This window comes from Ovis canadensis, chromosome 3 (assembly GCF_042477335.2).
Source record: "Ovis canadensis isolate MfBH-ARS-UI-01 breed Bighorn chromosome 3, ARS-UI_OviCan_v2, whole genome shotgun sequence".
Classification (NCBI taxonomy): domain Eukaryota; kingdom Metazoa; phylum Chordata; class Mammalia; order Artiodactyla; family Bovidae; genus Ovis; species Ovis canadensis.
In genome coordinates this window covers 214,965,645-214,976,396 of record NC_091247.1, presented here as the reverse complement: position 1 = coordinate 214,976,396, position 10,752 = coordinate 214,965,645, and the positions used below count along the sequence as shown (strand labels likewise).

The following is a 10,752-nucleotide window of genomic DNA, read 5'->3' as shown; positions in this document are numbered from 1 at the left end:
ACCCATTCCTGGCCCCTGGCTTCAGCTACCGGCCATGTGTTGATGTCCACCCAGACCTCCTGCCCAGCTACCTAGTGGCATCTCCACTAGGGCGTCCTGTACTTCAGATGCAACCTTGGCCCAGATTCTGCTCTGTCCGTTTCGCCTTTCTCCCAGTTACCTGAGCCAGAGACCTGGGAGTGGGTTGGGGTTTCTCCCTCTCCCTTAACCTCATGTCCACATGGTGACTAACTCTCTTGTTTTTACTTTTTACCCCTTAAAATCTCTCCAGTGTCTTTTTCTCCCTGGCACCCCATTGCTGGTGCTGCCTTGGTTTATATCGTCTTCAGCACATGCCTGGTCTGTTGCAAGAGCCTCTTACATGTCACCTACCTGCCTCCTACCTCTTCTTGCCTCCAGTGTTTTGCTCCACTCCACCTGCCTCTGGGTCGGAGTGACTTTTCTAATGTGCAGGTTCTCCTCCTGGAACCTTCCCTACTTCCAAATCACTGTCAGGGTCAAGTCTGGACACCTTGAGAGGCCCCTCAACCCACCACCCCCCATCTCCCTGGCCCTCCCTGCCACCACCCCTGCACATCTAAGTACCAATCACACAAACCACCAGTCTTTCCCCAAACCTGCCCTGCTGCTTCTTGTAGCACATACCATTCACTCTGTCTAGTGTGCCCTTTCCCCTTTGTGTGCCTAGCCATCTTGTCCTTATCATTCAAGACATAGCGTTGCCTCTTCCAGGAAGTCTTCTGTGCTCTGGCACCTCTTGATCACACCTCTATCACAGCCCTCTTCGCTACATGGTGGTTCACATCTGTGTCCACCACCAGACTCTCTGTGTCCTCAGAACTCACACAGGGTCTGGCGCGCAGTAGGGGCGCTGAAGGATGAATGAGATGCTTGTGGCTCTCAGATTGATTCTTTGAGAAAAGATGAATTGATAGGAGGGGAGGGGGACCTGCTCTGATGGCCCTCTGGCCTGGGGGTGTCAGTGCACAGAGGACAGATGTGACCCAGCAAGTGCCTGCAGAACCCTCTCCTGGAGGGGCCCTTGTGGATGCCAAGGTAATGTTTCCAGGTCTGTGGCAATAACACGTGGGAGGCAGCCTGCCCGTTCTCCCTGGAGCTGCTCAGAGCAATGGCTCAATGGGCAGAGCCTTCAGATATCGAAGCCTCAGTGCTAACAAGGTGTGAGAGTGAGATTTTAGTCGTTGGTCTTAAACTTCAGAGAGCTCACCCCCTCTCCTCTTACTGTCCCTCCTAGTCCTCATGCATCCCTGGCCTCAGGGTCCACAGCTTCCTACACAGAGCAGTGAAGTCGAGTGTTTGCCCTCCTGCTCAGTCACTCAGTTGTTTCTGACTCTGCGACTCCATGGACTGTAGCCTGCCAGGATCCTCTGTGCATGGAATTCTCCAGGCAAGAATACTGGAGTGGGTTGCCATTTCCTACTCCAGGGGGTCTTCCCGACCCAGGGATCAAACCCACATCTCTAGGTTATCTGCACTGGCAGGTGGATTCTTTACCATTAGCGCCACCAAATGGGAAGCCCATTTGCCCCTGGAGCCCCCACAGTGTGGCCAAGACTCAGGACCCGGGGTCTTCATTCAAATTCAAGCCCCAGCTCTTGGGAGCAGGTGGGGCAAGTACACACATCGGCAGCACAGAGTCCATCTCTTAGCGTCTGCCCAGTTCTGGCCTCCATGGATCATCCATCTCTGGGACCAACTGAGGTTTCTTCTGAAACGCACCCTTTCTGCATTCGTTTCTTGGGGACTCTCCAGGGTCATGGACCACTGACTGTGTCTTACAGGTACAGCCTTTCCTGTCCCTCCTGTTCATCCCTAGTGCTGACACCCCAGATGCCAGCCCATGGCTGCCAGAACCTCCTGACATGACAGCGGGGCAGTTGGTCATGTCACCATGGGTTGGGTGGGTGCCTGGAGAAGACTTTGAAGCCCATGTGCCCCCACATTGCCCCAAGTGACCACTCTTGCTTGTGGACTCATTCTCCTCTCTCAGTCAGTCTTTCTCTCTCTCTCACACACACACACTGGAAATGGGAATCAGGAGTGAGGCAAGATGCCGACTCCCATTGTGCAGAGAAGGGGCGGCAGGCAGGAGTCCAAATGGGTTTCTATTTTGTTGCTCAAGATCTCCTGGAAAGTTCCCCAACCTCCCTCACAGAACCTCTCAAAGCCTCAGGACACCAGGATTTGGGCAGGGCTTCCCATTTCTCTCCTCATGTAATTTGATACAGCAAACATCTCCTTTGGCCTCATTCAGATCTTCTCTTTCGCACTGAAAGCCTGTTTTCCTGTTAAGTCCATTCTCTGCAGTGAAAATTGATGAGCTTCCTGGAAAGTGCGTGATGGAGAGCCAGATCTTTGAGAGAAGCTGTAGTGGCAGAGACGGTAACCAAGTGATCAAGAATCAAGTGTCTCCATCCTATTACTAGACCAGAGACCTGAACGCTCACCTTTGTGTCTTCTGGGAAGTGGACACGCACGCACACACACACTCCAGGGCTCTGACCACGTCAGGATTCCACCACACTGCAACCTTTCCACGATCCTAAAACCTGCATTTCGGCAGCGGCCAGCCCCTGCCTTGGGGGCTTTGCTGGGACAGGTCAGGCATGACATGTCTGCTCCCAGTCTCCTAGCATCCGTGGAAGAGTTCATATTACCTTCACATTTTAATCTCCATGTTGTGCCCCCAAAATATGTCCTCTGGTTCCCCTCAGGGTTCCTCTGGACCAGTCACCTAGATCCTGGCCTTTCCTGGTGGCTCAGATGGTAAAGAATCTGCCTGCAATGCAGGAGACCTGGTTTGGATATCTGGGTTGGGAAGACCCCCTGGAGGAGGGAATGGCAACCCACTCCGGTATTCTTGTTTGGAGAATCCCATGAACAGAGGAGCCGGGTGGGCTACAGTCCATGGGGTTCCAAAGAGTTGGAGACGACTGAACGACCAACACACACACACCTACACCCTAGGACGTTCCCAGGGTGCCTGTAGCATGAGCTGAGCTTGCATCCTCAGTGCTCCTTGGTGCACTGTGGGCTCTGGGCGTCCTGCACTCTGCCTCCCGGGAAGCCCTCTTTTCACCCAGCGACCTGCTGAGGTCTCCCGCTCCGGGGCGCCCCCTCCTGGAAAGACGAGGAGCGGCAGGAAGGGAGCCGGTGCGGAGGGAGATGGGTGAGTCCCGGCCGGCAGGCAGGCGCATCTGAGAGACGGAGGAACTGGCACGCTTATTTTCATCGCGCTGGTATCGCTGCGTCTTCCGCGGCACCACGCTGCTGTCGCTCCCTAAAATAACCTCGTTCTACAGGAAAAGGACAGATGAGGTTTAAATTTAGCAACGGTGGGTGGGAGGGGGTGGGAGAATGCAGACTCTGGGATGTGGTGGGGCTGGCTTTGTCATTGAAGGAATTGGAAGCCCGTGATGCCTGCCTGAGGATTCTCACCCACAGGATAAGGGAACGTCGAGCCCGAAAGTAATGTCCAGTCTCGAAGACCTGCCCTAAATATCCGAAGTTCTCACCCCAAGTCTGCAGTCCCGCCCACCTCCTCACCAGACGTGATCTTTTCCCTTAAACAGCTGAGTTGGGGTTATGCTGCCATTTCTCCACGGGCTTCTGCGTGGCTGGGTCTTTGGGGAGAGGCTGTTAAAGGGCAAAAGCAGAAGTTGAGAAAACCCCCGAGTTTCAGTCGGCCTAATGAAGGGAGAGGAGTCTTCCTGGGCTCAGGGCGCCACGGACAGGGAGAAGTCCAAAAGGCACAGGAGCTGTGGAGAGACGGTGATGTCACTTGCGGATGGCAGCAGGGCAAAGACCCAGGGCACCAGGCCCAGGCGACTCAGCTGCCTAGTCCCCCTGGAAGTTCGGCAGCCCCCCACAGACCACCCAGCCAATGACCCTCCACCTCGGGCCCGCTCTTCCTGCATCATCTTGCTGTTTTGAGGAAATTTCAAAGCACAGGGGGCACCTCCTGCCAGGGATGGTATGGGGAGGCGGGGTAAAGGAGGAGGGAGGAGGGACTGGGGAGCCCCGACCCCCACCCCCCACCCCTATGTTCACATCTCAGCAACTTAGTGTTCAGCCTTGGTCTTCAGCTTCTCTAAGTGATGGCTCACTGGCTGTCAGAAGAACTGCTTACTCCAAGGGTTCAGTGAGGCTTCAATACGATCACTTTTTCTGGCCCACGCCATGAACAGCCTAGGGGAGGCTTGCACCGACATGAAGCCCGTGCATCCACCAGTGCTTCAGAGTACTTCAGTCACTGGTTTGCCAAGAAATTCCTCAGGGGGCACTGCTCCAGGGTCCCATGCATCGACCTTTTCAAGCACTATCATCAGTGTGTTCAGATCAGAAAGCAATAAAGGAGAAGGAGATTCCTGGTGAAGGACTGGAGTTCATGGGTCATGGCAAAGAAAAGCCTGAAAGCTCTTCTTGACCTTGACAGTCACCTTGAAAATGGATGTCTCAAATCAGGAAATTGAGGACTCTGGTTCTTGTCAGTTAGAACTGAAGATAGCATTGATTTGATTAATTTAGGAGGGAGGAGTTTCCTTTCCTCCTTGATATTTTTCTCTCACTTGTAAAAGATGGTGAACTGTCACTCTTTGCTTTGAGATTTCCAGCTTTGGCATCTCAGCAGGAATATCGGTGTTCTAAATAATGGGATTTGGGGGGATTATGGTTGTAATACTTGGTCTGGGGTCAGTTTTAAATATGTCTTGTATGAAAACACTCGTAACCTTGTCAGGATGTCTAAGATTGCCTGACCTTGAGTCATTCTTTGAAGAACTTTACAGACACTCTGCTGGGGTTATTTGTTCTTGGAAGTAACTGGTTAAGATCTCTTTTCTCTGAGAGAACTAGTGCTCTAGAAAGGGTTCCCAGCACAATAGTTGCAGTCAATGCTTGGGAGCACAGTTTTATTTTTATATAGTAATTTAACTGTTAAGGTTGCTGGTAGACTGGGTTAGCCAAGAGGAAGATGAATTTCAGTCTTCCTGTTAAGACAGTTCCCTATCTTAATAAGAGGTGTCAGAGCTCATATTAAGATGTAAAAGCTTCATGAATGCTGCATTTCAGAGTTCATGGTGTAGTTCAGGAATTAAAATTCTTGAAGTGGCTATGGAGAAAGATCCTAAATTACAAAGATTTGCTGCTGCCAGCTTCCAACCTAGCTCAATGAATTAAGTCAACCTGTATATCGTAAAAATGCCAAAATGCTGCCTATGATTAAATGGGGGTGGGGTGGGATGGAAAAGAGGTTGCTTAATTTGCCTTGTTTATTCACCCTGCCCTGTAATGCCTGCAATCATGAAAATGGAATAAATTGTAATATTTAGTTTAAAAAAAATCACTTTTTCTGACGCAACTCAGAATCGGCATAATATACGTGAGCTATCGTTATCATTAATTATTGGGAGATGGGCAGGTGATGAAGGGGTCTTTAAAACATGGCCTCTAGGGGATGGCAGGATCACTGAAGTTCCTTGCCCCTCCACCACCGACCCCAGACTCCGACAGTATGGCTTGTAGAAAAAAAAACAAACGGTGATTGCATTTATTTCTAATGTGTATGTATTTATTTATTTTGACTGTGCTATGCGGCATGTGAGATCTTAGTTCCCCTGACAATGGATGGAACTCACAACCCCTGCATTCGAAGCACAGAGTCCTAATCACTGGACTGCCAGAGAAGTCCCCGGGCTTGTGGTTTTGAACACATGCTTTGGAGCTAGACATGCCTGGGTTTTTCTTCACTTGGCAGCTTACAGAAGATTACTGTGGCCAATGCCCATAGGAGAGGGGCTATTTTCATAGTTTTCAGGCTGATTTAAATAAGCACAGGGTTGTTTTTTTTAATAGGTGGGGGAATCTTGGCCACAGGAGTGGCTAAGGTCTCTATAAGCAAGAGCTCACTGGCTTTCAGGTGCTGACTTCATGGTCAGAGGTGACATGGTACTATAGATAAGGCAAAAATAGAGGTTAGTTCACCAATAGATGGTCTTTCCTCAAAATAGGCAGGATCTTAGCTATAAATGCTTTCCAGGTAAGATTCCGGTATGGAATAGCTTTTTCTTCTGTAGTGGTTTTCAGTCAGTTTTAGGTTGAGCTCAGACCGCAAAAGGAGCTGAGTTTCATGTTTCACTCCTGACTGTGTGTCCGTGAGCCTGTGCAGGCCCAGGTAGGCCATACCTGTCCCTGTGAACTGTGTCAGTCAGGGACAAGGGAATGAAATGTGGAGAGTTCAATATCTCAGGTCATTAGGCTTATCCACAAGCTCTCAAGAGATACCCACAACTATCTCCAGGTAGCTCTGGAATTGTAACCTTTATCATCCTTTGGTCAGGTATATAGTCCTTGGCCAAGAATTTGAATTTTGGACTGTGGTTTTAGCTACCAAGGGTGGTATATTTTTTTCCAATGAAGATATCAAAAGGAGTGAAGATTGCTTATTTAATAGAGGATATGCCATTTTCATGTGAAGACAGAACAATAATTGAACTTATTACCCTTATATACAAGGGCTTGTGAAGGCAATTCAAGAGGGCAGTGTCTGGAATATTCTGAGTCTAAGAAGCATGCTTGCTCAAGGAGTCAAAAAAGAACTGCTTAAAAACAACAACAACAACAAAATAACAATATAGGATTTGACCTTTCTCCTGGAATAAGAAAGGTGAAACTTTTGAAGGGAAAATATTGGGTTGGCCAAAAAGTTCATTCAGAGTTTTTGTATGATGTTACAGAAAAAATTCGAATGAACTCTTTGGCCAATGCATTGCAAGGCTGATTGAACTGGAGGAAGATGTCGATTTCTTTGGAAGAAAGGTCTGTGGTTTTTAAAGACAAGCTAGGCACATATGGGAGGAGTGTGAGGTCTTAGAGGTCAGGCAGGTTTGAAAAGGAATAGGAGGCTTACTTGGGTGGGTCTGATGACCCTTAATTAGAGGCTTAGAAAAGAGGCCATTGACAGGATCAGGTTAAAAAAAAAGGGTGCTCAGTTGCATCTGACTTTGCAACTCCATGGACCTCAGCCTTCCAGGCTCCTCTTTCTATGGAATTTTCCAGGCAAGAATCTTCCCCACCCGGAGATTGAACCCATGTCTCCTGCATTGCAGGCAGATTCTTTATCGCTGAGTGACCGGGAAAGCCCCCAAAAGAAAAATACAGCGGACTTAATAAGTGAAGGAAATTCGCTGACCTCTAGGTGGGAGCGTGGTAGCCGTGCATCTACCCAAGGTGGGATAAAGATGCCCTGCTGCTGTGAACTGTGAGCTAGTCCAGCTGAAAGCTCGCCCTGCGGTCGGTGGAGGTAACTCCACCTGGAGAAGTCTCAGTAAGTTCACGGTGGTGGAGGTAGGGGGTTACTGTGACTGCCTGTAGCCCCCGAGCTCTCCGGCTCTGCTCTTCAATCTGACAGCCAACTGTTTACGGCACTAATTTTTTGACCTGCTAACCTCAGCCTTGCCAACAAGGTCAAACTGGTCTCCTGAGGAGGTCTAGAATTTAGTATAGAGACGGTGAAGTAATCGTAATATTTTGATGTTAAGGTAAGCTTTGTGTTTCCAACTTGAAATATCTACTAATTTCAGAATTATGAGTTTTAGTTGAAAGGTGTAAGACACTGCTCAAGTTTACAAACAAATAAATGAATAAATAAATTTAAACAAACAAAAAGATCAACAAAGTATTAGAACATTTAAGAGAAATCAGACAGCAGAACATAGTGAAGTAAGTAATTAGATTTACAAGAGCTGCGTATGTTATAAGAACGATTTTGTGAGTATTTTTAAGTCTACCTTGTCAGGCAATTGAAGTGCACAAGGGGGAAAAATCAGATATATCAAGCATATGAATATGGTGTAAAACAGTTATGGAAATTTTACTAACTTTGTGGATGAGACTAATTGCTAAAGAAATGTAAATCTGTTCAAGTTGATTTAAACATCAATCAAAGAACAAGTGGAAGCAATTAAAAAAAATTAGTACATTTAGAAATAGAATTTCAAGATTTGTAAGTTGAATTTCAAGGTTTGAGCAAAACTGTGTTTTATACTCACAATTTTAATAAATTAAACATTAATTTAAACCCCAGGTAACTGGTAATAGACTTTTCTATGCACATCAGACATCACGAATATTCACAATGATAGGGTATTTGTGGAGCTGGTATCAGTGATTGGGTCAGAAACTGATGGACCCAAAGAAATCTGAGATGGAGAAGGCATGGCCCAGACAAGACAGGGTGTGCCAGAAGGACGCTCCCATCCAGGACACAACTGAGTGCTGTGCTGTGCTAAGTCGCTTTACTCGTGTCTGACTCTGCAACTTTATGGACTGTAGCCTACCAGGCTCCTCTATCCATGGCACTCTCCAGGCAAGAATACTGGAGTGGGTTGCCATACCCTTCTCCAGGGGATCTTCCCCCTCCAGGAGTGGGTCCCTCGGATCTGCAGTACAGTTCACAAGGGAACAACTGAAAACTAGATGATTGAAACAGCCCTACCAATCTCTTGGTTGGAAAATCCTTTCAATGGAGTTTAATTTCATCATCTCTGGTACAACCTCACAATGGTAACCAGAAGGGTGGACTGTTGTAGAGATCTCAGCTTCTCACCAAACCTTAGTCCAGCCCGCTGAGTCATTCAGCTAAATTATATTTCCCAGCCTCCTCTGCTACTAAGGTGGCCAAAAGGCTGAGCCAATGGAGTGTGGGCTTGATATCACATCAGCCTCCTGATTGGAGAATCCCTTCAACAAAGTTTAATTTCATTGTCACTGGCATAGCCTGATCCTGAAACCAATATTTCCCCCATTATTCATTTTCTCTAGTTACTTCTAAACCTTTATTTTACTATGGGATTTGGCTGCATAGCCACAGAGTCTCTCACTTGCAATCCTGAAATCCACAAAATTTTGAAAACCAAAAGTGTTTTTAGGTAGTCTAATGCCAAAATTCATCCTGCCCTGAACAGGTGAAACTATTTATAGACTTCGTTTCGAAGTAAATATTCATATTTTTCCGAAGAAGTATTTTAATTAATTAATTAATTTGATGCTTTTGAGCTGTGGTGTTGGAGAAGACTTTTGAGAGTCCCTTGGACTGCAAGGAGATCCAACCAGTCCATACTAAAGGAGATCAGTCCTGGGTATTTATTGAAAGGACTGATACTGAAGCTGAAACTCCAATACTTGGCCACCTGATGCAAAGAACTGACTCATTGGAAAAAGACCCTGATGTTGAGAAAGATTGAAGCCACGAGGAGAAGGGGATGACAGAGGATGAGATGGTTGGATGGCATCACCGACTCGATGGACATGAGTTTGAGCAAACTCTGGGAGACGGTGAAGGACAGGGAGGCCTGGCGTGCTGCAGTCCATGGAGTCGCAAAGAGGACACAGCTGAGCAGCTGAACTGAACTGAATTAATTTGACTGTGCCAGGTCTTAGTTGTGGCAAATGTGATCTTTAGTTTTGGCATGTGGGATCTATTTTTTTTTTTTTTTCAGTTGAGGCATAGAAACTCTTAGTTGCCGCATGTGGGATCTAGTTCCCTGAAGGGATCAAACCTGGGCCCCCTGCATTGAGAGAGAGAAGTCTTAGCCCCTGGACCACCAGGGAAGTCCCCAGAGGAAATATTAACGTGCTTGATTCTGAGGGGCTGCCCCAGAACTGGCTGGGGAAGGTATGGAATTCACATACACTGGTGTATAATACATAGCCTATGTTTACCTCAATAAAATCCCCAGAGATCGGGATACTAAAACACGTGCTGTACTGTGCTTAGTCATGGCTGACTCTTTGCGACCCCATGGACTGTAGCCCACCAGGCTCCTCTGTCCATGGGATTCTCCAGGCAAGAATATTGGAGTGGGTTGCCATTCCCTCCTCCAGAGGAGCTTTGCAACCCAGGAATTGAACCGAGGTCTCCCGAATTGCAGGCAGATTCTTTACCATCTGAGCCACCAGGGAAAGTGAAAGTGAAAGTGAAGTCGCTCAGTCGTGTCCGACTCTTTGCGACCCCATGGACTGTAGCCTACCAGGCTCCTCTGTCCATGAGATTCTCCAGGCAAGAATACTGGAGTGGGTTGCTATTTCCTACTCCAGGGGATCTTCCCGACCCACGGATCGAACCTGGGTCTCCTGCATTAGAGTCAGACGCTTTAACCTCTGAGCCACCAGGGAAGCCGTACTGAAACATAACTGGTCCCAAGAGTTTAAGATGAAGGAATGTGGACCTGAGCAAATATACATATCTGGATTGTATTATGTGTTGTTCCAGATTCTGGGAACACTGCTTTGCTTGGTCCAGTCATTTTGAATTAGATACCCAGGCTGTATCCATCTGTGCCTCAGCCGTTTCCAACACAGGATTTCCAAGGTCACCATGTACGGTTGGCTGTACCAAGCTGGAAAGAGCAAGTTTCAGAGGATGGCACATGGGGGGATTTCACAGACCAGGCCTGGAAGAGGTGATTATCATTCTGCTCAGTTTCCGTTAGCGACTGTCCAGTCATTTGGCCACCTACACAGCTGGGGAGGCTGGGAAATGTAGTTCAGCTGTGTGCCCAGGATGAGGTGGAGTGTTTCAGTAATCAGCTGGCAGTCTCTGCAGCAGTCCATCCTCCTGGTGTTTTGGGTGCAATACCCATTTCACCCTTCTTCCCACATGGAGAATACACACCCCTCCTTCCCGAGAGACACATCTGAGTCTTGTCTAGGATTTCTGGATAGTGTATAGTC

At 47.8% G+C, this 10,752-nt stretch overlaps 1 pseudogene; it reads left to right on the top strand.

Moving 5' to 3' along the window:
- The first annotated feature begins 4,200 nt into the window (after nucleotides 1-4,200).
- LOC138931522 (TP53-regulated inhibitor of apoptosis 1 pseudogene) lies at nucleotides 4,201-4,447 on the top strand (annotated as a pseudogene).
- Nucleotides 4,448-10,752: the final 6,305 nt, after the last annotated feature.